Source organism: Lithobates pipiens, unplaced genomic scaffold (assembly GCF_037356315.1).
Source record: "Lithobates pipiens isolate NorthernLeopardFrog02 unplaced genomic scaffold, aLitPip1_a1.2 Scaffold_22, whole genome shotgun sequence".
Taxonomy (NCBI): domain Eukaryota; kingdom Metazoa; phylum Chordata; class Amphibia; order Anura; family Ranidae; genus Lithobates; species Lithobates pipiens.
Window position 1 is genome coordinate 220324878 of NW_027507784.1, and position 27670 is coordinate 220352547.

General features: G+C 44.8%; 1 long non-coding RNA gene across 1 annotated transcript in view; it reads right to left on the reverse strand.

Annotated features, from left to right (window-relative positions):
- Positions 1-27670, reverse strand: part of LOC143924521 (uncharacterized) — a 153567-nt gene that overhangs the window by 105516 nt on the left and 20381 nt on the right. The window contains exon 2 of the long non-coding RNA XR_013261879.1: positions 25708-25880. This is a non-coding gene — a long non-coding RNA (uncharacterized LOC143924521). The remainder of the gene's footprint in view (positions 1-25707; positions 25881-27670) is intronic.

Genomic DNA, 27670 nt, shown 5'->3' on the forward strand with positions numbered 1-27670 from the left:
ATCAGTTTGGTTGCCCTTCTCTGCACTTTCTCCAGTTCCCCAATATCCTTTTTGACAACTGGTGTCCAAAACTGAACTGCATATTCCAGATGAGGTCTTATTAATGATTTGAACAGGGGCAAAATGATATCTCTCTCTCTGGAGTCCATACCTCTCATAATACAGGAAAGGACTTTGCTCGCTTTGGAAACCGCAGCTTGGCATTGCATGCTATTATTGAGCTTATGATCTACCAAAACCCCCAGATCCTTCTCCACTATGGATTCCCCCAGTTGTACTCCCCCTAGCATGTATGATGCATGCATATTCTTAGCCCCCCAGTGCATAACTTTACATTTATCAACATTAAACCTCATCTGCCACATAGTCACCCAATTAGACAGTGTATTAAGATTGGCTTGTAAATTGGAGACATCCTGTAAGGACGTTATTCCACTGCATATCTTGGTGTCATCTCTCTTTCTGGAGTTCATACCTCTCTTAACCAGTTCTCGACCGGCGCGTGACGATGTACGTTGGCAGAATGGCACGGCCAGGCAAACTGGCGTACAGGTACGTCGAGTTGAATTTTCCGCCCTGCCATTGCGTGCACGCCGCCAGCGGCGCGCGTGCTGGTCGGGACCCCAGTGAGTCCGGTCGCTGGTCCTGCGGACTCGATTGCCGCGGGGATACCCATGAACGTCTCACGGGGAAGGAGAACGGGGAGATGCCGTTGTAAACAGCATCTCCACGTTCTGCCTAGCAACCAGTGACCCTGATCTCTGCTTCCTGTGATTGGAGCAGAGATCAGTGTTCACTAACACACAGCCCAGCCCCCCACAGTTAGTAACACACCCCTAGGACACACTTTACTCCTACACTGCCACCTCCTGGTTAACCCCTTCACTGCCAGTGTCATTTACACAGGAATTGGTGCATTTGTATAGCACTGATTGCTATATAAATCACAATGGTCCTAAAAATGTGTCAAAAATGTCCGATGTGTCCGCCATAATGTAGCAGTCACAATAAAAATCGCTGATCGCCACCATTACTGGTAAAAAAAAAATATTAATAAAAATGCCATAAAACTATCCCCTATTTTGTAAACGCTATACATTTTGCACAAACCAATCAATAATCGCTTACTGTGATTTTTTTTTTTTTTACCAAAAATATGTAGAATACGTATCGGCCTAAAATGAGGAAAAAAATAGTTTTTTTTATATATTTTTGAGGGATATTTATTATAGCAAAAAGTAAAAAATAATGCTTTTTTTTCAAAATTGTTGTTCTTTTTTGTTTATAGCGCAAAAAATTAAAACCGCAGGGGTGATCAAATACCACCAAAAGAAAGCTCTATTTGTGGGAAAAAAAGGACGTCAATTTTGTTTGGGAGCCACGTCGCACAATTGTCAGTTAAAGCGACGCAGTGCCGAATCACAAAAAGTAGTCTGGTCTTAAGCCAGCAAAATGGTCCGGTCTGAAAGTGGTTAATACAAGAAAGGACTTTGCTCGCTTTGGAAACTGCAGCTTGGCATTGCATGCTATTATTGAGCTTATGATCTACCAAAACCCCCAGATCCTTCTCCACTATGGATCCCCCCAGTTGTACTCCCCCTAGTATGTATGATGCATGCAGATTCCTAGCCCCAAGTGCATAATATGCATGTTTATATTTATCAACATTAAACCTAATTTTCACATAGTCGCCCAATTAGACAGAGCATTGAGGTTGGCTTGTAAATTGGAAACATCCTGTAAGGACGTTATTCCACTGCATAGCTTGGTGTCATCTGCAAAGACCCAATATCATTTATAAAGATATTAAAAAGGGTCCAAGCACTGAACCTTGGGTACACCACTGATAACCTTAGACCATTCAGACTAAAAATCATTAACCACTACTCTGAATTCTGTCTTTTAGACAGTTTTATATCCATTTACAAACTGATATTTCCAAAACCTGTAGACTTTACCTTACACGAGTCGTGAGTGCGGAACTGTATCGAACACTTTTGCAAAATCCAAGTATACCATGTCCGCCGCAACCCCTCTGTGCAAGGTTTTACTTACCTCCTCATAAAAAGAAATCAGGTTTGTCTGACAACTTCTGTCTTTCATGAATCCATGCTGTCTGTTGCTTAAAATATTTTTTTCTTGCAAGAACTCATCTATGTGGTCTTTTATTAATCTCTCCAGTATCTTCCCAACTATAGAAGTTAAACTAACAGGTTTATAGTTACTTGATAAAGACTTTGTTCCCCTTTTAAATATAGGCACCACATTGGCCCTGCGCTAATCCATTTGTACTATTCCTGTCATTAATTAGTCCCTAAAAAATAGATACAATGGCTTTAAAATTACAGAGCTCAATTCTTTTAGGATCTGTGGGTGGATGTCATCAGGTCTAGGTGCTTTATCCACCTTTATTCTGTCCAAATATTTCTGGACCATATCACTTTTGAGCCATTGTGGATTTGGGGCTGTCACTACCACCCCCATTATGGACATGAGCTCCCCCATGCTCCTTTGTATACACAGAGCTGAAGAAAGTATTTAAAAAATTGGTCTTCTCTTTGTCCCAGTCACCCACTCTAGATTATTTTGTAAAGGGCCTACATGCTCAGACTTGACCTTTTTACTATTAATATATTTGAAGAATTTTTTGGGGTTTGTCTTACTATCTTTTGCAATCTGTCTTTTGGTTTGAATTTTTGCATCTTTGATTTCCTTTTTACATATTCTGTTATATTCTTCTACCCAGGTGTTCCTTTATCTGAACATTAGTAATATGCTCTGCATGGTTTGAGATTACCAGATCCAACAGAGCATCATTCCTAGTTGGGGCCTCAATAAACTGGACTATAAAATTGTCCTGTAATAGGTTGTAACATATTTGCCCTTTAACAGTGGCAGCAGTGCCATTACTCCAGTTAATTTCTGGGTAGTTAAAATCCCCCATTATTATCACTGTCCCAGCCCTTTCTATCTGTGCAAGGAGCTGAGTCTCCACCTCCTCATTAACATTGGGGGGTCTATAACAAACTCCAATGATTACCTTTGAACTACGCACATCTGTATGCAGTTCCACCCATAATGCTTCAGACTCATCACACTCTCCATCCACCAGGTCCTCTTTCACACTTCTCACATACAGACAAACCCCTCCATCTTTCCTTTTTACTCTGTCTTTCTGAAAGTGTGCACAGCCAGGAATATTAATAGCCCAGTCATGTGAGGAATGAAGCCAAGTTTCAGCAATTCAGATTATATCATAGCTCTCCTGATGCACCAGAGCTTCCAACTCACCTATTTTGCTTGGCAGACTTCTGGCATTGCTGAACAAACATTTTAATGCATTAATATATTTTGACCGGTCACATACTATCCTCTTGGGTGTTCCGAGATTGCAACTAGGACTTGCTACTATACTTACCTTGGGTTTATGTGCTTTGGTTACCCTACCAATAATGCCCCTAAATATTACCCTCTGGAATATGTTCCACGCTGACTATCTCTATCTCTGGACCCTCTCCCCCATCGCCTAGTTTAAAAAACCCTTATTCCCGGGGGGCGTGGCCTGGAGCTTCATGGTGTAGGACGTGTTGAGTGAGAGCTCCGTCTGAGACTTTATCCTTCTACCTCATCCTTTGGGGATTTATCTTCGATACTTACCACAACGAAGCCCAGGGACCTTGTGATCACTCTGCCCCTCATGTCGCCAACTAAAAGACCCTCCGAGGCGGTCGCCAAGCTGGCTAAGTTCCGCCACGAGGGCCAGGACGCGGCGGAGGAAGATGGCGCCGGCCCTGTTCGTACCGCGGAGGAGCTTCCCACTAATGACACCGCCAAGATCCTCGAGGCCATCTCCTCCTGCCAAACCACCCTCACTACCTAGAAGAGGTTAAGGTGGACATCTCCCATATTCGGCACAACTTGCAGAAATTGAGGGACAGGGTGTCCGAGGCTGAACGAAGGGTGGACCACGTGGAGGCGGACATTCCTCCTCTACAAGCTTCGGTGGAGCGCCTACAACACCAGCTCAGTGTCGTCCTCCATAAACAGGACGACATGGAAAATAGACTCCGCAGGTGCAACCTTCGCTTCGTGGGTCTCCCGCAATGTTCGGAGGGCTCCGATCCTCCCACATACCTGGAAAATCTCCTCATTAAAACCTTCGGCAGGGAATCCTTCTCCTCCACATTCGTGATTGAACGAGCGCACCGCCTGGCAGCTGGTCCGCCGCCAGCCGGCGCACCCCCATGGACTTTCATTGCTAAGCTACTTAACTACAGGGACCGGGATACAGTGCTTCGTCTCACCCGTGAACGGGGAAATATACCGGTCGACAATGTTATGGTGGCGGTGTTTTTCAGCGGAGGTCCAGCGGAGGCGAGCGCAATTTACCGAGGTCAAGCGCCAGCTGCGCGTTCGCCATCTACCATATGCAATGTTGTTTCCTGCTTGGCTCCGGATGACCCGCGAGGGCAAGACATATTTTTTCGAAGACCCTGCCGCGGCCTCTTCGTGGCTGGAACAGGGAGAGGCACGGGGCCCTGTTCAAAGATGACCGCTGCAGCCCCCGAGGAGCGCATACCTATTTACCTCAACAACCGTGAGTGACCCCTGCTCTTACCTGACTCTCCTGTCGTATCCCCCCTTTTTCTTCCACCGATCCTATGAACTGCAATCTCTGTTGCTGTTGTCACCCCCTGTCTGGGAGAACTCTATGCTGCTGACTCATGTGGTGCCCGTCACCAAACTTCCTCTGGGCCCCGGATATACAGTTCTTGATACCCCCTAAACTGTCCATCTCCTCTGCATAGCTGATCGGGTGGTGGCCAGTGGGCGCATCCTCCTTCGCCTTATCTGTAGCGGACGCCTGTGTGGAGATGGCACGGATCATGCGGGGGGACCTGCATCAGGATGCGATGCCTTTGCCCTTGCTCCACTCCACTTTTGCTTCCCCCCCTTCCCTGTCCATTCCTGCTGGCGCATACGGAGGTACCCCTGTGTTGCTTGGACCCCTTATTTTTATGCTCACCCGCCACCCCCTCCGGCCTACTCCTTTGCACATCGTGGTCTTCCCCTCTCCCCCTGACTGCCCCCCATGATATGTTTCCTTTTGGTCTCTCAGACGACCAGCTGACTCTTGCTCTGGAAAATATACTCCCTGCAACCCGTTACACTGTCTGCTCTGCAGTTTGTTATAATTGTGCCCACTAATGCTATGTTTCCCTGGCCAGCAGTCACTACTGCGGCTGCGGCGAGTGACCGTTTTACTGTTTTTACCCCGCTGGTCCAGTGTAGGCACTGTTACAACTGTTTTAAAGGTTATTTACGTTATGTACTGTGTTATTTGCAGCTGTAGTTTTACTAAAGATGTGTTCTTGTTTATGTGGATAATAACCTGGGGGGATCCAGTGGTTGTCCATGCACCATGCCTGCCTGTACTTCCCATTTTGGGGGCCGGCAGTGGATTAACACATACCTGCATGTTCCATGGCTGCTCTTAAGTTTGCAATCTGGAATGTCGGGGGCCTTGGAACCAAACCCAAGAGACTGGCTGTCCTTACCCACCTTAAACGCCTGAGAGTAGACATCTCGATCCTCGTCGAGACTCACCTCACAAGCCAATCCCAAAGGGCGCTCAGAAAACCCTGGGTAGGCTGGATGTACAGTGCCCCTTACACCTCCCACTCCCGAGGAGTAGCCATTTTAATTGCTAAAACTGTGCAGTTCCAGCTGCATGACTTGTGCTCAGACCCACATGGCAGATTTCTGTTTTTGCATGCCACCGTGAGTGGTCTGACGCTGCTTATCATGGCATTCTACATACCACCGCCCTTCCAGTTTCAGGCCCTGCAAGAGGGTCTCACTTTTATGACCAAATTCCCCACAGTATCGGTAATCTGGATAGGGGACTTCAACATGACCCTTAACCCCGGCCTTGACAGACTTGGCACAACTGATCGAATGCCCCCCCCCCCCTCATACCACTAGGTTTGCAGCTGAACTAGCCATGACAGACTCCTGGAGACATAAGCATCCGACCACAAAGGCCTTCTCCTGCTTCACCCCCTCTCGCCGTGCCATGTCCCGTATAGACATGGCCCTGCTCTCCCCTTCCCTGCTACCCGAATTATTGGAAGTTGGATTTGACACCAGGGTGCTGTCGGACCATTCCCCATACTGGTTGACGTTGCGACTACCTTTGACTGTCCCCCCCGTATATGGAGGCTGCACCCCTTCTGGCTTACGGTTATCCCGGGATCAGAGGAAATACAGAGGGAAATGGCTTTATTTCTCCGTTCGAACTCGGGATCAGCACCCACTGGGTCAATCTGGAAGACATTTAAGCTTCATGCTAAGCTGCTCTTGTCCACCCGTATCAACAGATATAAGGCTAATTCTAGGCAGGCATTGACATAGGCTGAGGAGCGCCTGCAGTCCCTTGAGCAACTATTTGTGGCAGATCCTTCCCTGGAACACGCCACCCAGCTTCGCCTTCAGTCCCGATTGACCGACCACCTACACTATGAGACATGAAGCAGGGACTATTTTTCAGTAGACAGCGTGTGTTTGAGCACGGCGAGCGAGCGGGCAAACTGTTAGCCTATATGGCCCGGCTGGACCACAGCCCCTCGGTAGTGGTTCAGCTCCGTAGCGACACCGGTGACGTGATTTCTGACCCCGACCTGATACTACAGGAGTTTAGAATGTTTTACTCCACCCTGTACACCTCCACAACGCGACACTCGCACACTGACCTTACCCAATTTCTCCACACCATTAGGTTTCCCACTATCGGCCCAGAGCAGAGATCCCTCCTGGAGGCCCCCATCTCCCCCAACTGTATTGCCAAGGCGCTTGCCTCCCTCCCATCCTCCAAAGCGCCTGGCTCGGACGGGCTGCCCCTGGAATTCTACACTCATTTCCAAGACACACTAGTCCCAGAACTGCACACATTATACACTCACATGTTTGACACAATGTCCCTCCCTGCCTCCATGGGTGAAGCTTTTATACCCAAGCCTGGTAAGGATCCTTGCTACCCAGAGTCATACCGCCCAATTTCTCTCCTGCAACTGGACGTAAAAATAATAGCTAAAATTTTGGCCTTGCGACTCAAAGTTATCCTCAGCCTGATACACCCTGATCAGACGGGGTTCATGCCTAACAAGAACACCGCCTTTAATCTCCGCAGGCTCTTTATGAATCTGCAGGCCACTCATGATAACACTGGCTCCCGGGTAGTGGTGAGTCTCGATGCCGCAAAGGCGTTTGACTCCGTTGAATGGAGTTATTTATGGGAATGCCTGGCCAATTTTGGCTTTGGTCCCAACTTCATCAAATGGCTTCAGCTTGTGTATAGCGCTCCCACTGCCCGGATCCAGGTTAATGGCAGGATCTCAGACTCCTTCCCTCTGTCTCGGGGAACTCGCCAGGGATGCCCACTGTCTCCCCTTTTATATGCACTGGCAGTTGAACCGTTGGCCATTGCCATTCGTGCTCACCCGCACATTAAAGGCCTGTGCTCGGTACTGATAGAGCAGTTTGGGGAATACTCTGGACTACGGATCAATTGGTCCAAGTCCCAGATCCTCCCCCTGGATCTGGGAGCCACGTCCGCTGACCAGGTCCCTGGTCAGGGCAAGTCTGATAAAATATCTGGGAGTGCAATGTTCACGATCATTAACTGACTACACCATCTTAAACATAGAACCCTTGTTCGCCCTGCTTAAAAATAAAACCCAGACTTGGTCCCGTCTCCCCCTTGGGGTGATGGGCCGTGTAGATTTGGTCAAAATGATCCTCCTCCCCAAGCTGCTCTATATGTTCTGGCACGCTCCCCTGCGAATCCCACTCAGAACCTTTAAATCCCTGGAGGCCCTCTTAAATACGTTCGTTTGGGGCTCGTCTCGGCACAAGCTCTCATGGAGTGCTCTGAAATGTCCTTCCCACCTGGGCGGCACTGCCTTACCAGACCTGTACTATTATTACCTGGCCTCCCAACTGTCCCACTTCTATTATTTTAATTAGTTTGACAGAGATCGATACGCCACCTTGGTGTGTTCCCCTCACTCGGCTCCGGTCACGCATCCGCTCCGTCTCATTATGCGCGGCCCCCAGGGACTACCCGCCCCGGGGAGTGGCATGCTGTCCCATCATTTCTTGGTCTGGCAGCAGGCTACGTCCATTACCGGGGCCCCCAGGTTCCACTCCCACACCCCCCTTTGGGATAACCCCTTGCTCCCCAAATTATTTACAATCCCCGGCCGCTCTCTGTGGCTGGCCGGGGGCGTTATTTTTCTGTCCCAGGTCATTGCCAATGGAAATATCAGACCCTTCAAAGCCCTCAAAGACGACTTCGGCCTCCCTAACCGAAAGTTCTTTAGATACCTTCAGCTCCGCCATGCCGTTAACTCCCAATTCGGATCCCCTATCCCCAGACTTGAGACACTCCCGATAGTGACAGCGGTACTAGGAGACGACCCTAAGAAAATGATTTCATTCTTCTACAACAACTTACTCACGCCGGGGGCAACCATCCGTGCATATCGACTTAAGACTAGATGGGAGGCGGACGTGGGGGTTATCGAGGACGCGGACTGGGAAAATGCGTTAGATACTCCTAAGCTGGTTTCCCCTAAACTCTCAGACAGACTTACACACCTTTACATGCTACACAGGTCGTATTTAACCCCTAGGCAGCTGTCCAAATTTAGGCCTGGCTACGATCCGACATGCCCTAAGTGTGGTGATCCCCAGGCCACGTTTTACCATCTCCTTTGGTCCTGTCCTGAGCTGCAGGCTTACTGGAAACAGATTGTTGACTTCCTCCATGACCAAATGGGCTCCCTGCTGACGCTCTGTCCCCGCCAGTGTTTGCTGGGGATTCTCCTTGTACCTGAGGAGACAAGGATTCTGACTACCTTCCTGCAAGAGACTCTATATCTTGCCAGGCTGAAGATAGCCCGCACCTGGTTGAGCTCAACATCCCCCACTGCCTGGCAATGGAAGGCGGCTGTTAACGCCACTCTCCCCTGTAAAAATACACATAGGGGCTGCCTGGGCAAGTTTGCCAAGATATGGGATAAGTGGGTGGGGGATCAGGGTACATGTACTGCCCAGTGTAACCTGTAGCTATTATGCCCCCTAAACTATTAAGGGCCGGCCTGATGAGACCTGTTGACCCCCGTAGCTGAAGGAGGGGTCCCCGCCCCAGGATGATGGTTCCATGTTCCCCCCCTCTGAACAACCTTACGCAACCTGGGCTGTGGATTTGCCTGTGACTCCCAATCTCTGAGGTCCTCTCTTCCCCCCCTCCCTGAACACACCGCACTACTCTTGTTAATGTACTATTAAACTTGTAAACAAAGGACTGTTTTCTCAGCCCATGCTACTGTTAACAGCTGTTTTATGCGTATATTTGGTGCATGTTGCACCCCACATGTGTTTCTGTTATCCTATGTATTTTTTCATGCTCAATAAACGTTCCTTTTCAAAAAAAAAACCAAAAAAATCCTTATTCCCAGCGGATCTGCATCCTCCTCATTTAGGTGCAGTCCGTCCCTTCTATAGTACAGGTTATCGACTGAGAAGTCGAGAACTACCTCAAAATTACTCAAAATCATTCCTCCTTTCAGACGGACCCAAGGGGTCGAAATTATAATGATCAGGCCCTAGTCTATCTAACTGATTATACCTAGGCTCAAAGTTAGAATTGAACCTAGGCTCAAAATTAGGATTATATCCATAATGTGAGTTTGTCCCATAATCAGGGCCACGAGGGGGTAATAGACCCACACCATGAAGGTTAATATATTGGCCTTGTGTTCTAACAGGAAGAGGAGGACGGCTCTGATTTGGTCCAGCATTTCCATAGGTGTTACCACCCAGTGGCGGCCCGCCCATAGGGGGCGCCGCCCCCCCCCCCCAGTGTAAAAACAAAATAAAGAAAAAAAAATAATAATAAAAAAACAAAAAACAAAAGGGCCCTTTAAGACATAAAAAAATAAAATAAAGTAATTTAACTATTTAACATAGTGTACTGTGGCGCCGGTCGCAGTGCACTATGAGAAGCGCCACGTCGATGCAATCACAAGATTGCATCCATGGCGCTTCATTTGCGGGTTAAAAACCCGCCTTGCGGCGCACTGTAGAACGTCCGACTAGCTTCTGCCCGTAAAATCACTGTGATTCTACGGGTGGGAGCATTGTCATTCTTAGACAGGCAGGTCACTTCCGGGTTTTCGTGAAGCAGCCGAAAGCCGGAAGTGACGTCGGCAGCTCTGTTCCTCAGCCCGAGCGGAGCTGCAAGAACGGTGAGTGGCATAATTGACTCTCTGTGGAAAAAATTAAATAATGAAGTAAATAATAATTAATTACCAAATGCACCCCGGCCGGCCTAAGGCTCGGTTCACACAGGGGCGACATGACTTCAAGGACCACTTTGTGAGGCAACTTGGAGACGACTTAGACACGACCTGGGGCGACTTACAACACGACTTTGAAGTCGCCCCAGGCCAGGCGACTTTTGCCGTGGCGTGGCCAATCAGAGAATGAGCTCTGAAGGAGGAACTCCACGCCAAATTTATGCAAAAAAATTGGCGTGGGTTCCCCCTCCGAGAGCATACCAGGCCCTTAGGTCTGGTATGGATTCTAAGGGGAACCCCCTACGCCATTCACCGCGTCCCTGGCATTGCGGCCGGAGAGAGCGTTGAGTCAACATCTCCAGAAGAAGAACGGAAGGCGGCAGCGGCGGCGACAGAAGACTGGTCTGCTGATGCTCTGTTGCTTGTTACTCACAGTTAATTTGTTGGCAAAGACATTTTATAAACCTTTTTTGTACTTTAGTGTAAATATGAGATCTGAGGACTTTTTGACCCAGATCTCATATTTAAGAGGACCTGTCATGCTTTTTTCTATTACAAGGAATGTTTACATTCCTTGTAATAGGAATAAAAGTGACACCATTTTTTTTTTTAAACTGTGAAAAAAAAATGTTTTTTAAAGCACCTAGTCCCGACGATCTCGCGTGCATAAGCGAACGCATACGTGAGTACTGTGCCCGGCCGCCCGCATATGAAAACGGCGGTCAAACCACACATGTGAGGTATCGCCGAGATCGTTAGACTGAGCTCAATAATTCTAGCACTAGACCTCCTCTATAACTTAAAAGATGCAACCTGTCGAATTTTTTTAAACGTTGCCTATGGAGATTTTTGAGGGTAAAAGTTTGACGCCATTCCATGAGCGGGCGCAATTTAGAAGCGTGACATGTTGGGTATCAATTTACTCGGCAAACATTATCTTTCGGAATATATCTAAAAATTGGGGTAACTTTACTGTTATCTTATTTTTTTATTTAAAAAAATGAATTTTTTTCCAAATAAAGTGCGCTTGTAAGACCATTGTGCAAATACAGTTTGAAAATAAGTATTGCAATGACCACAATTTTATTCTCTAGGGTGTTAGAAAAAAAAACAATATTGTTTGGGGGTTTCTAAGTAATTTTATAGCAAAAAAAAATGTTTTAAAGATGTAAACACCTAAATTATTAAACGAGGCTGGTCCTTAAGTGGTTCAGAAGGCATTTGCTGTATATAACGTTTAAGACTGATAATATCACTGCTCGGTCAGATACATAAACCCAGGGCAGGGACATATTTAAGGCCGGGCAAGAGGGGCATCTGCCCTGGGCCCTGGCATTGTTGTATGTCCCCCAAGCAGCTGCCTCCTACTTGCAAACTATCCCAGTTTAAATTCCCTTGAGGTTTTAGTCCTGTGCTATGTCCCAATATCTCAGTGTGAAGTTCTGTTACTAAAGTTGCCCAGCCCTATTGTTGTGTACAGATAACTCACCTGCAGAGTGCAGACCCTGTGTTTACATGTAAATACCAGCATTCATATGTAAATAGCGGCGGACCGGTGGCATTGATATGTAAATAATAGAGGGGCCATTCATATGTATATCATATCAAATACAAATTTTTGCCCAGGGTCCAATCAATATTAAAGCTTTTTTATTTATGTATTTATTTGTTTTTATGTAAAAGGACGAACTTCCGATGCAAAAGGCTGGACCCACAAATCTATATATGATGTGCAGGGTCCTGTGTATAATGTAGAGCCTGGTATGGTATATGATGTGCAGAGTCATGTGTATAATGTAGAACCTGGTATGGTATATGATGTGCAGAGTCATGTGTATAATGTAGAGCCTGGTCCATGATGCATCTCTGGTGTATAATGTAGTGCCTGGTATATGATGTACAGAGCCCCTTCCATCAGAATAATACCTCTTTCACATCAGAAGCTCCCCATGACATAAGAGTCCCTCCTTTCACACCAGACACCCCCTATCACATCAGGATCCCCCTATCACCTTAGAAGCCCCCTCATCAGATCCAGGAGCCACCCCTCCCCCCTGTATGTCAGTAGCCCCCATCATATCAGAGTTGCGCAGACCAGGTAAAATCTTGTAGTGGGTTGGATGTGGTTCTCATGCCATAATTTGGAGACCCCTAGTCTATACTGCCTTTCAAGTGTGCAATCTAAAGGGAAATACCCCAAAATAATAACTGATAGCTATTGTTTTTCCAAGATAAACTTCAAATTTTTGGCTGTGTTTTTCACATGGCAATATTGAATAAACATGCATCCAGAACAGCAGGAAAAATGTTGTGATCAGGTTAAACCTACATAATGTACCCTGTACACTTGTCCTCTGAAGTCTATTGCCACTGTATAAAAGCCAGCCAGGAACTCAACACAGGGATGGGGGGGAACTCCTTATAATGGGCACAGCAGCCAGCAGCTGTACAGGCCCGGTAACTCAACATAGCCATGGTGGGAACCCCTCATTATGGGCACAGTGAGGCTGCAATTGATGGGCACGGTGAGGCTGCTTTTGATGAAATAGACACTTGCATTTGGCAGCGCCATAATCTCTCTTTTAAACTTACCCATACTTTCATTTGACTCAGGTATTGATCATTGTGCAATTTATTTTCAAAATGACTGAAAATTCGGTTCCATCTTTGAAACTATTTCCCTTCACAAGGCGTACAGATGAGGAAAAAAAGAGGTTAAAGGAGCTTGGACCATATCAACCCAAACTGCAAATTCAGCAGAGGTCAAGTGATCGTGGTCGAGTTTACACGCAAAGCTTTTCCACCACTTCTTATAATAAATGGAGTTGGCTAGCTGGATGTGATGTGACTCATGCATATTATTGTTTTCCATGTTTGCTATTCCCAAGTCATGGCACCGACACGCTGTGGATATCAACAGGGGTTAACGACCTAAAGCATCTCACTGAAAAATGCAAGTGGCATGAAACTACCCAAAGCCATCTTGACAATGTTATGAGGCTCGAGTTTTTTGGAAAGCGTAGCATTGGTGAACAGCTAGATGCAGGCTACAGAATTTCCATTAGAAGACACAATGAAGAGGTCACAAAAAATCGACACATCCTGTCTAGGATAATAGACTGCGTGAAATTTTGGGTTGCATTTGAGCTGGCTTTGCGTGGTCATGATGAGAGTGAGAGCTCCGAAAATCCTGGGATATTCCATGGCTTGGTTGATTTTGTTGCTTCTCTTGATGGAGTTTTGAAAGAGCACCTTGAGAATGCCACTGTTTTTAAGGGCACTTCAAAAACTGTGCAGAACAAGCTGTTGGACTCTATGCTGTCTGTAGTGAAGGAGCACATTATTCAAGAAGCACAGAGCAGCAATTTCATCTCAATCCAGGCTGATGAGACCACTGATATTGCCACCCATTGCCAACTTGTGCTTGTACTGCGCTATATAGATGCCAAAAACAATGTACAGGAGAGGTTTTTTGAGTTTATTCCTCTACATTCCGCTAATGCAGATTCCATTGCTACAGCACTACAAGAGCGCCTTGCTGTCATCCTTCCAGGGGATCAGAAACATAAGCTCATCTCTCAAGCATATGATGGAGCCAGCGTGATGAGGGGTGCCACTTCAGGGGTTCAAAAGAAGATTCAGGATATTTACTCAAATGTCCATTACATCCACTGCTATGCACATCATCTCAATCTGATAATACAACAGGCCACTTCTCAAATGCCCAAAGTGAGACTTTTTTTTTGCAAACCTTGGAGGATTTGCCAGCTTTTTTGCCAGATCACCCAAGCGCACAGATGTACTTGATAAAGTAGTTGCCCATAGACTACCGACATCAAGCAGTGTTAGATGGAACTTCCACAGCCGTGCCGTCAATACAGTGTTTGAGCACAGAGAGGACCTCATCCGCTGTTTTGAAACCATGCGAGACTCAGGTGATTTTGACTGTTACCATGAGAGAAGCAGCAGGCTTTGCCGTGCTGCTGGAGGATCAGGATTTTAAATATTTTCTTACGCTTTTCCACAACATCATGCCACATGTTGACCTCCTTTATGCCAAACTCCAGAAGAAGGACATAGATTCAGTCCACATTAAGGGGAGCATCCAGCAGTTCCAGCAGGACATACAGACGATCAGGTAGCAGCCGTATTCCTCCTTTTCCATGTGTTGTTGTTATTATTATTTTTTTTATTATTATTATTGCTCATACATTTTGCAGAGATTCTATCCCATCCCTGGTTGACGAAAGCAGTCAAGGTGGTTCTCAACCGAAGAGGCGGGGCTCACTGAATCCAGGAGACCATATACGCATTGCATCTGAGGTGAATGTTTATTTGTTGCAATATTTGTCTTTTTGATAGCTCCCTTATAGATATGAAGATTGGAAAGAAAAATATTTTTCTTACAATATTCATATAAAAATTATGTGATCTAAAAGGATTTGTTATTCCCTCTAGTGGATAACATTAGTATTATAACCTTCATTTGTGTTAGCTGCCTGAACATCAGAAATGCATGAAACTTGACATATTTACTAAGAATGTCTTGTCCATGTGTATGGAGTTCTGAGAAATTATGGATTCCAAACCACTGAAACTGATCTCCCTTTATAACGTTAAACTGAATATTTTAAAATGACCAGTTGTAAGTTATGAAGGGAGATCAGTTTTAGTGTTTTTGAATCCATATTTTCTCAGAACTCTGTACACATGGACAAGACATTCTTAGTAAATATGTCAAGTTGCATGCATTTCTGATGGTCAGGGAGTTAACAGAGATGACATTGACACCCCTAATTGACATCACTACCTAATTTTTGTTTTTAACCTTCACTCTATAGGTCTGTGATACCATACTATTGCACACCATGCGACGTTTCTCCTTCACAAAACACCTTGTTAGTGCCACTTTGCTTCAAGCAGACAGATTTGAACAGTACGCAATGGAGTTTCCCGAGGATGCACTGAGTGAGACTTTGAAGGCCTATCCAGTGCTGAATAAAAAATTAGTTAAAGACAGAGCTTGGTCTCATCTACCGCACACAAGAGTTCAAAAAGTGTAATGGTGCTGTGGACCTTTTCCAGCTGTTTGTGGACAACAATCTTGCTCATGTATTTAGAGAGACTGTGACTTTGCTAAAGATCCTCATAACCACACCCATGACCACATCAGAAGCTGAGAGGTGCTTCTCAACCTTAAAAAGAATAAAGACTTTTCTGAGAAATAGCATGACCCAGGAAAGGCTGAATGCATTGGCCATGCTGTCAATGGAGAAAAGAGAGTGGTGACAGAGATGACTGACTTCAACGAGAAGGTCATTGAGAAATTTGCAAGCCAGAAAGAAAGGAGAGCAAAATTTATTTTCAAATAGTTGGACTGGTGCTAAAGTGAATTTGTATTCAGTCACCTTTACTCTGAGTCTTTTTGTTGTTTGTTGTACAATAAAGTTTGTTTGCTGTTGTAAAAAAAAAAAAAATCACTGATTCGTGGTACTTTTATTGCATTCTTTAACAGTTGGTTTAAACATTGACATTTTCAATATTTTATCCAGATATATACTCTGTCCTGTGATTCTGGGGCTGTATACTCTGTCCTGTGATCTGAGCTGTATACTCGTGACACTATGGGTGGAAGGAAGTGGAATACAGGGGACGGATTAGGTGGATTACATAAGGGGCGTGGTTTATGAGAAGTGGGAGGGGTCAAAATGATGGGCAGGGTCTGGCGCCCTCCCATCCAAAAACTTCACCAGCCGCCACTGTTACCACCGCCTCGTCCTCCCCAGATCTATTTTAGTAGGGCCTTCTTTTTTCTCTTCTGTGTCTACCTTTTCCTGTTGTCTGATTTTATTAGGTGGTAATACCTCAAGGAAAATTTTTCCTGAGGGGTCAGTTCCTGACACCCATGCTCCCATAGAGTACAACACTGATCTTCCTTCCTCAGCTCCTTTAATGTTATCAATAATTGGTTACAGTTCTTACTATGTGTGCAGGGGGAGTTGGCCGCTTCTGTAATTATGAGTCTTTCCTTTATTCCACCCTTTTTAGGCCCTGGTAGATTATACCCCCAATCTTAATACACTGTGGTCCACAGGGCCTGATTCCATGCTTGACACCCTGCCCTATTTCAGAGCCAGCAAATGCATTTATCTGCCCATAGAAGTCCTCTAGCCCCAGTTCTATCGCCACAATCTGCAATCTGACATAAGTCTATGAGTATAGTGCTAGTTATTCCCTCCATAAAGGTTAGATTTAATGCTTTTCCTGTTATTTCCCAATCCAAAGGTTTCTCTGCTCTTCCATAACGTATAACCCCTCTTATGGATGCCTCTCCTAGAGTCACCAGTAACTCAAGGATAATTACTGTCCCTTTTATCCTAACCAGCTACAGAGTTCCAGCGGATAGGGTAGGGGAGTTGGAAGGGGAGGGAGACTTCACCGGTTTGAGACATGTCCCACCTTGTGTGAGACTTCCCTTTGTAGCCAGATTTTCTGAACCTCTTGCAGCCAACTGGCCATATTCTGCCTATAAAACCTTTTTGTAATGGGACTAGTGAATCCAGGTAGAACTCTCTGAAATTCTTATCGCAGTAGGGGTAGTTAAGGTTGTAAGGGTATCTTATATGGCCTTCGATGCATCATTTCAAATGGGCTTAAACCTTCATTTGTGGGTGTGATATGCATACTGGTCACAGCTACTAGTGTAAAGGCTGACCGCAGGGTAAGCCTGTATTTGTAGGAGGAGTCAGGCTGCATAAAGCCTGCCCTCCTCTGCCTCCTTCTCGTTGGACGTCGGGTCTCGTGTGGCTGACGTCACTTCCGGTGGCTTGTTAGTGTTGTTTCTGGGATGGATGGTAACAGTCGGCTGCTTCTGCAATTGCGGCAGCATTTCTTCTCTCAGCGCTCATGTCGGGCACTGGCTGGGAGACCGCCCGCCCACCTTCATTTCGCCGCAGGGATATCTGGCTCCTCGCGGGGGCCGCCTGTCTGCTCCCCTCTGTGCTGATCTGGCTCCACGTGGGGGCTGCCCGCCCGCTCCTCCCGGTGTTCATGTCGGGGGGAGGGGGGGTGTTCGGCCGCCCATCTGCTTCTCGGGCTGATCCGGCTCCATGAGGGGACTGCCCGCCTGCTCCTCCCGATCTTTGTGCCGGGGGGAGGGGGGTGTTCAGGCACCCATCTGCTCCTCGGGCTGATCCGGCTCCATGAGGGGACTGCCCACCCGCTCCTCTCGGTGTTCATGCTGGGGGGAGGGGGGTGTTCGGCCGCCCATCTGCTCCTCTTCTCGGGCTGATCCGGCTCCATGAGGGGGCTGCCCGCCCGCTCCTCCCGGTGTTACGCCGGGGGGAGGGGGGTGTTCAACCCAAATTGGCTGTTAACAAAGACAGTCATCTCAGGGAAATAGCTCCACAAGTTAGAGTTCTCCCTTGACACGTTAACAGTGATCGTCACTACTGGCAGGGTGCAATTACTCCAGTGATGTGATCCATTTTTTAATGATGGGAGCATCTATAATTCATTTGGATGTGCGGCAATTGGGGGGCGGGGGGTGGTGGTTGCAACTTGTTAAACTTATCAGATGCTTTTGTATACCCGATGATGTTTTTCTGTCTATTCAATGTCTGAATGGTTGTCAAGGCATGAGAGTTGTTTTCATCCCATTTACTGTTGATTATTGGCTTAAAACAACTCTGTGCGCTACCATGAGAGTTTCAAGAAGCCCATAATAAATTCTCAGCCCTCCCCCCCGCTTGAGCTCCTCGCTGCAGATTGCCCCCCCCGCCTCCACGTGGCGCGCGCCCCCCGCCTGAGCTCCACGTGGCGCGCCCCCCGCCTGAGCTCCACGTGGCGCGCCCCCCCGCCTGAGCTCCACGTGGCGCGCCCCCCCGCCTGAGCTCCACGTGGCGCGCCCCCCCGCCTGAGCTCCACGTGGCGCGCCCCCCGCCTGAGCTCCACGTGGCGCGCCCCCCCGCCTGAGCTCCACGTGGCGCCCCCCCCGCCTGAGCTCCACGTGGCTCGCCCCCCGGCCTGAGCTCCACGTGGCGCCCCCCCCGCCTGAGCTCCACGTGGCGCACCCCCCCCGCCTGAGCTCCACGTGGCGCGCCCCCCCCCCCGCCTGAGCTCCACGTGGCGTTCTGGTGCATTAATATTCTCGTGCCATTCACGGTTTTCTCATGCAGGTTTATGTTCTGGTGCATTTTATGGTTTCCCCATGCGATTCGGTCCCATGTGTTTCCGGTCTCAGGCCATTCACGTTTTCATAGCGGTCACGTTCTCAAAGCAGTTACGATGTCATGCATTTGCGTTTTCATGCATTTGCATCTTCTTGCAGTTGCGTTTTCTCGAGCAGTTGCGTTTCTCAGGCAGTTGCGTTTTCATGCAGTTGCAGCTTCTTGCAGTTGCGTTTCTCAAGCAGTTGCGTTTCTCAGGCAGTTGCATCTTCTTGCATTTGCGTTTCTTGCATTTGCGTTTTCATGCAGTTATGTTCTCGTTCGTTTACATTCTCATGCAGTTATGTTCTCGTTTCGTTTTCCGTTCTCATGCTTGTTGGTTTCAAGCACGTTGCTTACGGTTCTTACGCAATTTTGTTTTTCCATGCGATCTGGGTCTCTCATGTTATTTACTTTTCTTATGAAGTTGTTGTTTCTCATACAATTGATGGTTTTCCATGCAATTTTACGGTTTCTCATGCAATTGCGTTTCTCGTGCGTTTCGCAGGCAGTTGGCGGTTTTTAAAAGATGTACAGTTCTTACGCATTTATGGTTCTCGTGAATTTATGGTTCTCAGGCATGTTAAATTTCTCATGCAATTTACGTATCAGATGTAATTTACGTGTCTCACGCAACTTCTTGCGTTTCCCATGTTTCTGACGTTTCCCCATGTTTTATAGCGTTTTCTGACGTATTCCCGTGGTACAGATGACGGTTCATGCAACTACGGTTTCTCGTGCATTTTTACGGTTTCTCTCGCTTTCCAGGTTTTCTCTATCGCTTTCCAGGTTTTCTCTATCGCTTTCCAGGTTTCTCTATCGCGTTTCCAGCATTATGCGTTTCATGCGTTTTGCATTTCATGTTTTGCGTTCTCATGCAGTTATGTCCTCGTTTCGTTTTATGTTCTCATGCACTCATGTTTTCGTTTCATTTACATTGGTGTTTCATGAAGTTACGGTTCTTACGCAATTTTGTTTTTCATACGATTTAGGTCTCATGTGATTTACATATGAAGTTGGTGTTTCTCATAAATGTGATGGTTTTCCATGCAATTTTACGGTTTCTCATACAATTGCGTTCTCGTGTGTTTTGCTGGCAGTTGACGGTTTTTAAACGACTTACAGTTCTTACGCTTTTATGGTTCTCATGAATTTATGGTTATCAGGTTTTTTACGTTTCTCATGCAATTCACGTATCGGATGTAATGTTCGTGGCTGTTATTTACGTGATGTAACTTCTTGTGTTTCCCTTGTTTCTGACGTTTCCCCATGTTTTTCTAGCATTTTCTGACGTATTTCCATGGTTTTTGACATTTTCACATGTTTCCTTACGTGTTGTCCTGTGTTTCCTTCCGTATTTCCCATGTGCCGCACGTTTCATGTCTTTTGCCATTCATGTCATTACCCTTGTGTAATTTCATGATTCTCAGGCTTTTTTACGTTCCTCATGCTTGTTAGTGTCGGATGTATTGTATGTGTCTGATGCTATTTACATGTCTCATGCATCTTCTCGCGTTTCCCGTGTTTCTTTTGTTTCTCGTGTTTTCTTGCATATTCCTATATGCCGCACGTTTCGTGTCTTATGCTTTTCTTTTCTCTTGTGTACCCCCCAGGGTTTTCTCTTGTGTTTTTCATCGATTTGCGTTTCTTGTGCAACCTGCATTTCCTAGGCAGGTTGTGTTTTCCAGCAGCCGCGGTTCTTAAGCCGCTTACGGTGATCAGTTCACGCTACTCATGTTTTCGTTCAGTCACGTTTCCTTATCGCAGGTTTCGTTCTTGTCGCAGGTATTTTTTGTCTGATCACGATTCTCTCGCTAGTTGTGTTCCTGATCAGTTGGGTGCCATTCCTCACTATTTATTTTAATTTCCTAGCTGCGTCCGGCCAGGAGTTGCCCTGGGGTATGGAAAGTTTGGTTAGTCAGTTTTCACTGATCCACAGTTTCTACTGGCTCAGGGACTTTCGTGGATCACGGGGCCCGGGCCAGTATCTGTAGGCTCGGGTCTCGGAAGCAGGTTCCAGCTACGCACTTTTTCAGTTCCAGTTGTGGTAGATTGGTTTCCATTTGGTTGGCACTGCAGCCTTGATCATTGGGTTTTGTTTTAAATTCCAGGAAGGCCCATGACACTGCATGTTTCCAGGTTAGGTTTCCAGTCCTGATGGTGAAACATCTAGTTCCTTTTTGCTTTTCTGTTTTGTTTTAGTTTCCTTTTTTTTTTGCCTCCTCCAGCTGGTATCAGCCTTCAGCACTTTCTGGGCGTATCCAGTTAAGTCCCAGTATTTCATGATGAATGATCTGTCAGGTTGTTTTTATTTTCTGCTTTTCCGTTTTGAAGCCATCCAGGTCTCCAGCGGTGGGGACTCCCTGCTGTGCTTAGCTGACTTTCCATTGTGGGTTTCATTTTATGACGTTCACATACTCTCAGGTTTATCTTGCGTTGGTCGCTGGGTTGGGCTCAAGGGGGTGCTATAGCTGGCCTTGTGGTTCCTGAAGCCAGGGGAATGGCTACTGCCTTTCTTAGCGTTTCCTTCTCTGCGGCAAAGGCATAACTCATTTGCCGCCACTCCAGGTTAGACGTTATTCACTGGGTCATCTGGTTGTTGAGCTTTCTTCCTACTGTGTTATTTTTTGCCCCCTTTTAGGCATACTGACCACGTGACCTTTGGCACACTTCAGGTCTTTGTTTCCTTGTTGCTCTTTGTTCCTTTCCTCACCATCCACAGAGTGACTCTGAGTACAAATAGGCAGTACATCCAATTTTTACCTGTTTCTTTCATAGCTTTTCTCAGTTTGCTTTTTAGAATGCCATTATGTCTTTCCACCAGTCCAGCTGATTGGGGATGATATGCACAATGACATTTCACTTGAATTCCCATCATTTCTGTCAAATATTGTATAGTTTTATTCACAAAATGGGGTCCATTATCACTGTCTGTGCATCCGCACTTCCTGTCAGGAATATCTTTTGGAATGGATATAGCGGTGTGGGGAACTTCCCTTTCCGTAGTCTTATGCCTCCCTGAGCACAGTACCTTACACATATAATGCATCGAAAACAAAAGTTTTTTTTTAGTAGTTTGTGAAGCCATAAGCTGTACATACCTTATTTAACATCTCAGTCATTCTCGTTTGACACATGTGTTACTCCATATGTCAATACTGCTGCATACCTAAATAGGGATTTTGGCAATACCGGTTTTCAATCAGGTGATATGTAGATGTTATCTATTGTTGTGCAACCTTTTGTTTTCCAATATTGTTTCTCCCCTGCTGCATATCAGTAAGGACTGTATGATCTATCTCTGTGTTTCTTGTGCCGCTATTTTGGTCGCTTCATCTGCCCTTTTATTTCCCTTTGAGATGGGGTCTGTATATTTTGTGTGTGCTTGACATTTGCAGATTGCAAGCTCTTTTGGTAACTGTATTGCATCAAGGAGTTTTAGAATGAAGTCCGTGTGTGAAATTGGTTTACCACTGGAGGTGACCATCCCCGTTTTTCCACTGTTGTGCAAAAACATGTACTGTTGAAAAGGCTTGACTGTCAGTGTATATGGTTACGGATTTTCCTTCTGATAGTGTGCATGCTCTTGTCAGTGCTATAAGTTCTGCTACTTGTGCTGAATAATGTTTTGATAATGGCCTAGCTTCCAAAATGTTATCCTGTGTCACTACTGCATATCCAGTTGCATGTGTGCCATCTGGATTTTTCTTACTGGAGCCATCAACAAAAAGTGTAATGTCAGGGTTAGATAATGGTACATCTTTCAAATCACTTTGTAGCAGTACTTTTTCAGCGAAGACAGCAGTACAGACATGTTTATGACCATTAGTAGGAAGTGGTATTAGTGTGGATGGGTTTAATGTAGTACATCTCTGTATTGTTAAGTGAGGTTGTGTCAAAAGTATTGTCATACAGGAAAAGTGTCATGCTGGGTTCAAATGTGATATCTTTTGTTGTAAAAGGATAACAGATACTGCATGTGGTACTTTAAGTGTCAGCGGGTTATATAGCACTATAGATGCTGAGGCCTTAACTGCTTCAGCTGCACCTACCACTGCCTGTGCACAGGGTGGAAGTGATCTAGTTACACTGTCTAGTTTTGTAGAATAGTAAGCAATTGGACTCTGGTGCCCACCATGTGACTGTGTAAGTATCGATGTCATGTGACCTTCCCTTGAGTTTACTGTTTGTTCGAAAGGTTTGTCATAGTTTGGTAATGCTAGCACGGATGAACTAGAAAGGACTTGTTTTAGGTCATTTAAGGCTGTTTCCTCACTCCATTTTATAGCATCCTGGGGGGCCACAGGGCTCTCATGTATTGCCTGAACCAATGGGGCCATCAGCATGGAATACCCAGGAAGCCAGGCTCTACAAAAATTTGTCATACCCAGAAAGGACATCATTTGTTTATTTGTCTCTAAGGACTGTGTAGTCTACATTATTTCATACCTTAATTTAATGTTTTAAACTCTAAAATACCTTAGGTTAAATTTTGTACTCATTCATGTAATCAGTAGACACCCAATCCATAAAAAGGAACTTGCCTCATTCTTCAGTTGTGTAAGGGGGGGGGGGGGGTGTCATATCTGCACTTCAATTGGGGGGAAAATGGATACTCTTTATGTAACATGAATGAGCACAGGATCACAGATCAAACTACCAAAGAAAGCCTTCCTTACCTTAAGAGTTGTTAAAAACAATATTCTTTAATTTATATAAATATAAGTCTATAAATCCACCAAGTATGCAGACATAAAATGTTTCCTAGCATAATTTTCATTACTTGACATATATAATATAATATATACACACACACACACACACACACACACACACACACATATACACACACCGCTGGATATTTTTTTCTCACACCCCAATATTTTAGCAGAATTTAAGAAAACTTGAACCCCCTTTTGTGTTGTTCCCCTTAGTCTCTGGTCCAAAAAAAAAAAAAGAAAATTTTTTTGTTTTTTACCTAAACACATATTCTGATTCAGAACTGTATAAACAGCATTGCATCATTAACACTTTACAGTTTAAAGTCTGGGAATTATAAAAGTAACATATCCAAGAAATATTTACTTTAAGACTATTATTCAGAAATTCTTTTACACCGAAAGTCCTAATATTTTCACAGATGCACAAATTAACCTCTGTGTGCTCAATCATCTCCATCTCTTCTGCTACATCTGTCAGGCAATTTGCATTTTCTTGTTTCTGAGAAACAGCTTCCTCACCATCATTTTTGTGCTATAAAAGCATCAAGTCTGTTGTATTCCCTTCCCTCCTCTCTCTGGGCTTCAATACTACTGCACGCTTCTCTTAGCAAAGCCCATTTAAATCCTTGTTTACTTATGGCAGTAAAATTAGCACTCACATACTGTCTCTGGACTGGACACATTTAAAAGTAATCAAAACGTCCCCAGCCTTTTTCTTTTCTCACATTTATCAAGCCACTTGATAATTCTACAACATTCTGTTCACTTTATAGTGCAATTCACTTTCATGTTTCCTAGCTACTTCTTTAAAACCATTAATCATTTCTGCCATGTGCTTCCTTTAATATTATGGCATGCTAAAATAATAAAGCAACCTGGTCTTATCAGTGTACCTTTTCTTTTTTTTATGCTCAGTTTCAATATTTACAATATAACCCTTCTGTATTGTCTTAGCTGGTCAAGTGTTAACTTTTTTTTTTTTTTTTTTTTACAGACACAATCTCTCACACAGGAATTTGAAATGGAGGAGCACTTCACTCCCTCCTTACAGGAGATTCACACAAGGGGAGTAGGTGAGGAAAACTGCAAGCTTTAGTCTGCCTGTGATGATTTCTTGCACTTACTGATTTTTTCACTCAGCCATACTTAGGTATTTTTCTGGTTCTCAAATATTTGTTAAACATTTAGATAACACTTGCATCTGGTCTAATTCTCTTTTGCTAGATCCATCAGTCATATGGCTATTGGATTACCTCTACCTGAAGTTGCCACTCCAACAGTTTGGTTCCTATGAGTCTGGCCGAGGGTTGTCCCCGAGCAGGCAGCCCAGATGTAGCACAGTCTCCCATACAATGTTGTCCAGTGGTACCTGAGACGTTGTAGTAATCCAAGAAGCCAGCTCCGGGCCAATCCCCATGGGCCATATAGTGCAATGCCACCTGGTATTTTACATATTTATCTGCTTAATACATTGATTAGCAAGGTGTTGGCCGCCTTACAAAGCGAAGCCATAAGACAATTCAACCAAGTAACTCTTTAAACTTTTGCAAAGTTTCCTGCTTCTCTGCCAGCTCCCAATCTGTCACTGATAGGCAAGCAGGCTACAACACGGGGGGGGGGGGGGGGGTGTATGAGTCCAGTGTCTAACTTGCAAGTTTTACAGGCACATGAGATGTGAATAATTATTTTTTTGCTGGTTATTTAAACTCCTATTATCAACCCATATCCTTTTTGATCTTTGGGTCCTAACATTTTAAGTTTATCCACCAAATCCCGACACCTTTTTACAGTTAGTTTACTATTGAATCCAAACTTCCCCTCCCACTTGGCACATTAGGAACACAGCAGCCTCATAAGCAGGCACAAAACATTATTTTACAGAGACTATTCCCCACTGTCAGCGCCAGTTGGATCTCTCATTATCCTATAAAACACTGGGATAGTGACCCTCGGCCCACGGTAACAATAGGAATACAAGAAGAGTAAAAATATCAGTACTCCCCACACTATAGGGAGAATCAAAAAAATAATTAAAACTTGTCTCTGCAGTACTGTTGTTTTTCCAATAAGGTTGCAGCGTCAACAGAAAGGTTAAACATGAGTAAGGAGAAACTAAACACAGAAGAAAGTTAGCCTTTCAATTTTTCTAGATCACTTAACTAAATAGCGCTTAAATCATCGGGCAATCAACCTCCGACAATGTCAGGCAATCAACCTCTTTTTTTTGTCTGTCCAGACAGCGGGTGACCTAATCTTTTACCATAGAAAACGTCCCCAAATGCCTGTCTACGAACACTGGATTATCAAGATATTTTACAATCAATCCCAATGTCGGCAATTACAACACATTAAACCAGAATCAAACAGAAAGAGAAGAGATGCTTTAGAAAGAATTAGGAATAACTTAAATTATCTTACCTCTCAAATACCAGGAGGACTGGATCATGAAGTTCGAAACCAGACAGGGGATCCGGGTCTGAGGCCCCCATCCCTATTTCACCACTAACATTGAGTGGGGGGACTTTTAATTCTCAGTGAGCTTTGAAGCCCAATACTCACCATCTGACCCCAAATGCACTAGTTGGTTTTGGCTAGAAGGACCAAAAATGTTAGGATTATTCTTCTCCTGTGATCAATCGAACTCCAGATTTATTGAAAAGCAGACAATTTCAGATGTGTCACACAAAAGGATGATGCTTACAAGCCAAAAGATGCAGTAAGAATCACACAAAGGGATGTACATCCCCCTCCTAATATCTACAATAATATAGCTATAACCCTTCTATTGGCTGAGGAAACACAGATAACGTGCTTTGTACAAAATGGTACTTTATTTGGCTAATTAGTGTTTCCTGTACAGTCTTGTTCTACCATATATGGTTAAGCATAATCATTCTACAACTTACTATTGCGTAAGTTAAAGCAAACGATATAGCAAGTTAATACAACAACATGCTCAGAAGTCTTCTTAAAAAAATCAGTCTCAGGGTTATTGTTTTTCAAATAGTTTTTCTAATAGTCACACAATAAACATTTAAAACTTTCCTAACACTTATATATGATGGATTTACAATAAATGTAATAATTGGATCTACTACTAGTAATATGCTAATATAGAGATAGATTTTTGATAATGGCACACATAGTTTAAATGCAATTGTACATTGATTTTATTACCATATATATGGAATTTACGTTATCCGGCCTATGTCTGAGATCAATTTAAGTCTCCATATTTTGTAATATTTAACCACATACCGACCAGCGCACGACGATGTACGTCCTATTTTTGAAGAGGGATATCTCGGTAACGGCAGCAGCTGCTGCCACAACCGAAATATCCATCTCTTCAGGCGGCGGTTGGCTATACAATAACGGTGGTCTCCGCAGCGGATTCGCAGCGAGATCACCGCTGTCGGCGGCGGGAGAGGTGCCACCCCCCCTCCCGCCGCTTACCGGAGCCGTCGGTAGCGGTGGAGGCGATCAGGTCCTTTCGCTAGCTGGGTATGGAGACGAGTGAGGCTAAGATGGCCCCCACTCGTCTCTATACCATAGGAGAGCGGAAGCAACGTCAAAACGTCACTTCCGCCCGTACCTCTTAAAAGGTATATTTTTTTTAAATGAAATTTTTTCTTTTTCTTTTGCATTTTTGTCCAAATATGAGATCTGAGGACTTTTTGACCCCAGATCTCATATTTAAGAGGACCTGTCATGCTTTTTTCTATTACAAGGGATGTTTACATTCCTTGAAATAGGAATAAAAGTGATCAATTTTTTTTTTTAAAACAGTGTAAAAATAAATAAAGTCAATTAAAATAAATAAGAAAAAAAAAGTTTTTAAAAACCCCCCGTCACGACGAGCTTGCGCACAGAAGCGAGCGCATACGTGAGTAGCGCCTGCATATAAAAACGGTGGTCAAACCACACATGTGAGGTATCGCCGCGATCGGTACAGTGAGAGCAATTATTCTAGCCCTAGACCTCCCCTGTAACGCAAAAAATGCAACCTGTAGAATTTTTTAAATTACGCTTATGGAGATTTTTGAGGCTAAATGTTTGACACCATTCCACGAGCGGGTGCAATTTTGAAGTGTGACATGTTGGGTATCAATTTACTCGGCGTACCATTATCTTTCACAATAAAAAAAAAATTGGGCTAATTTTACTGTTGTCTTATTTTTTTATTCAAAAAAGTTAATTTTTTTCAAAAAAAGTGTGCTTGTAAGACCGCTGCGCAAATACGGTGTGAAAAAAAGTATTTCAATGGCCGCCATTTTATTCTCTAGGGTGTTAGAAAAAAAACAATATAAAATGTTTGGTAGTTCTAAGTAATTTTCTAGCAAAAAAAACTGTTTTAAACATGTAAACACCAAATCTGAAA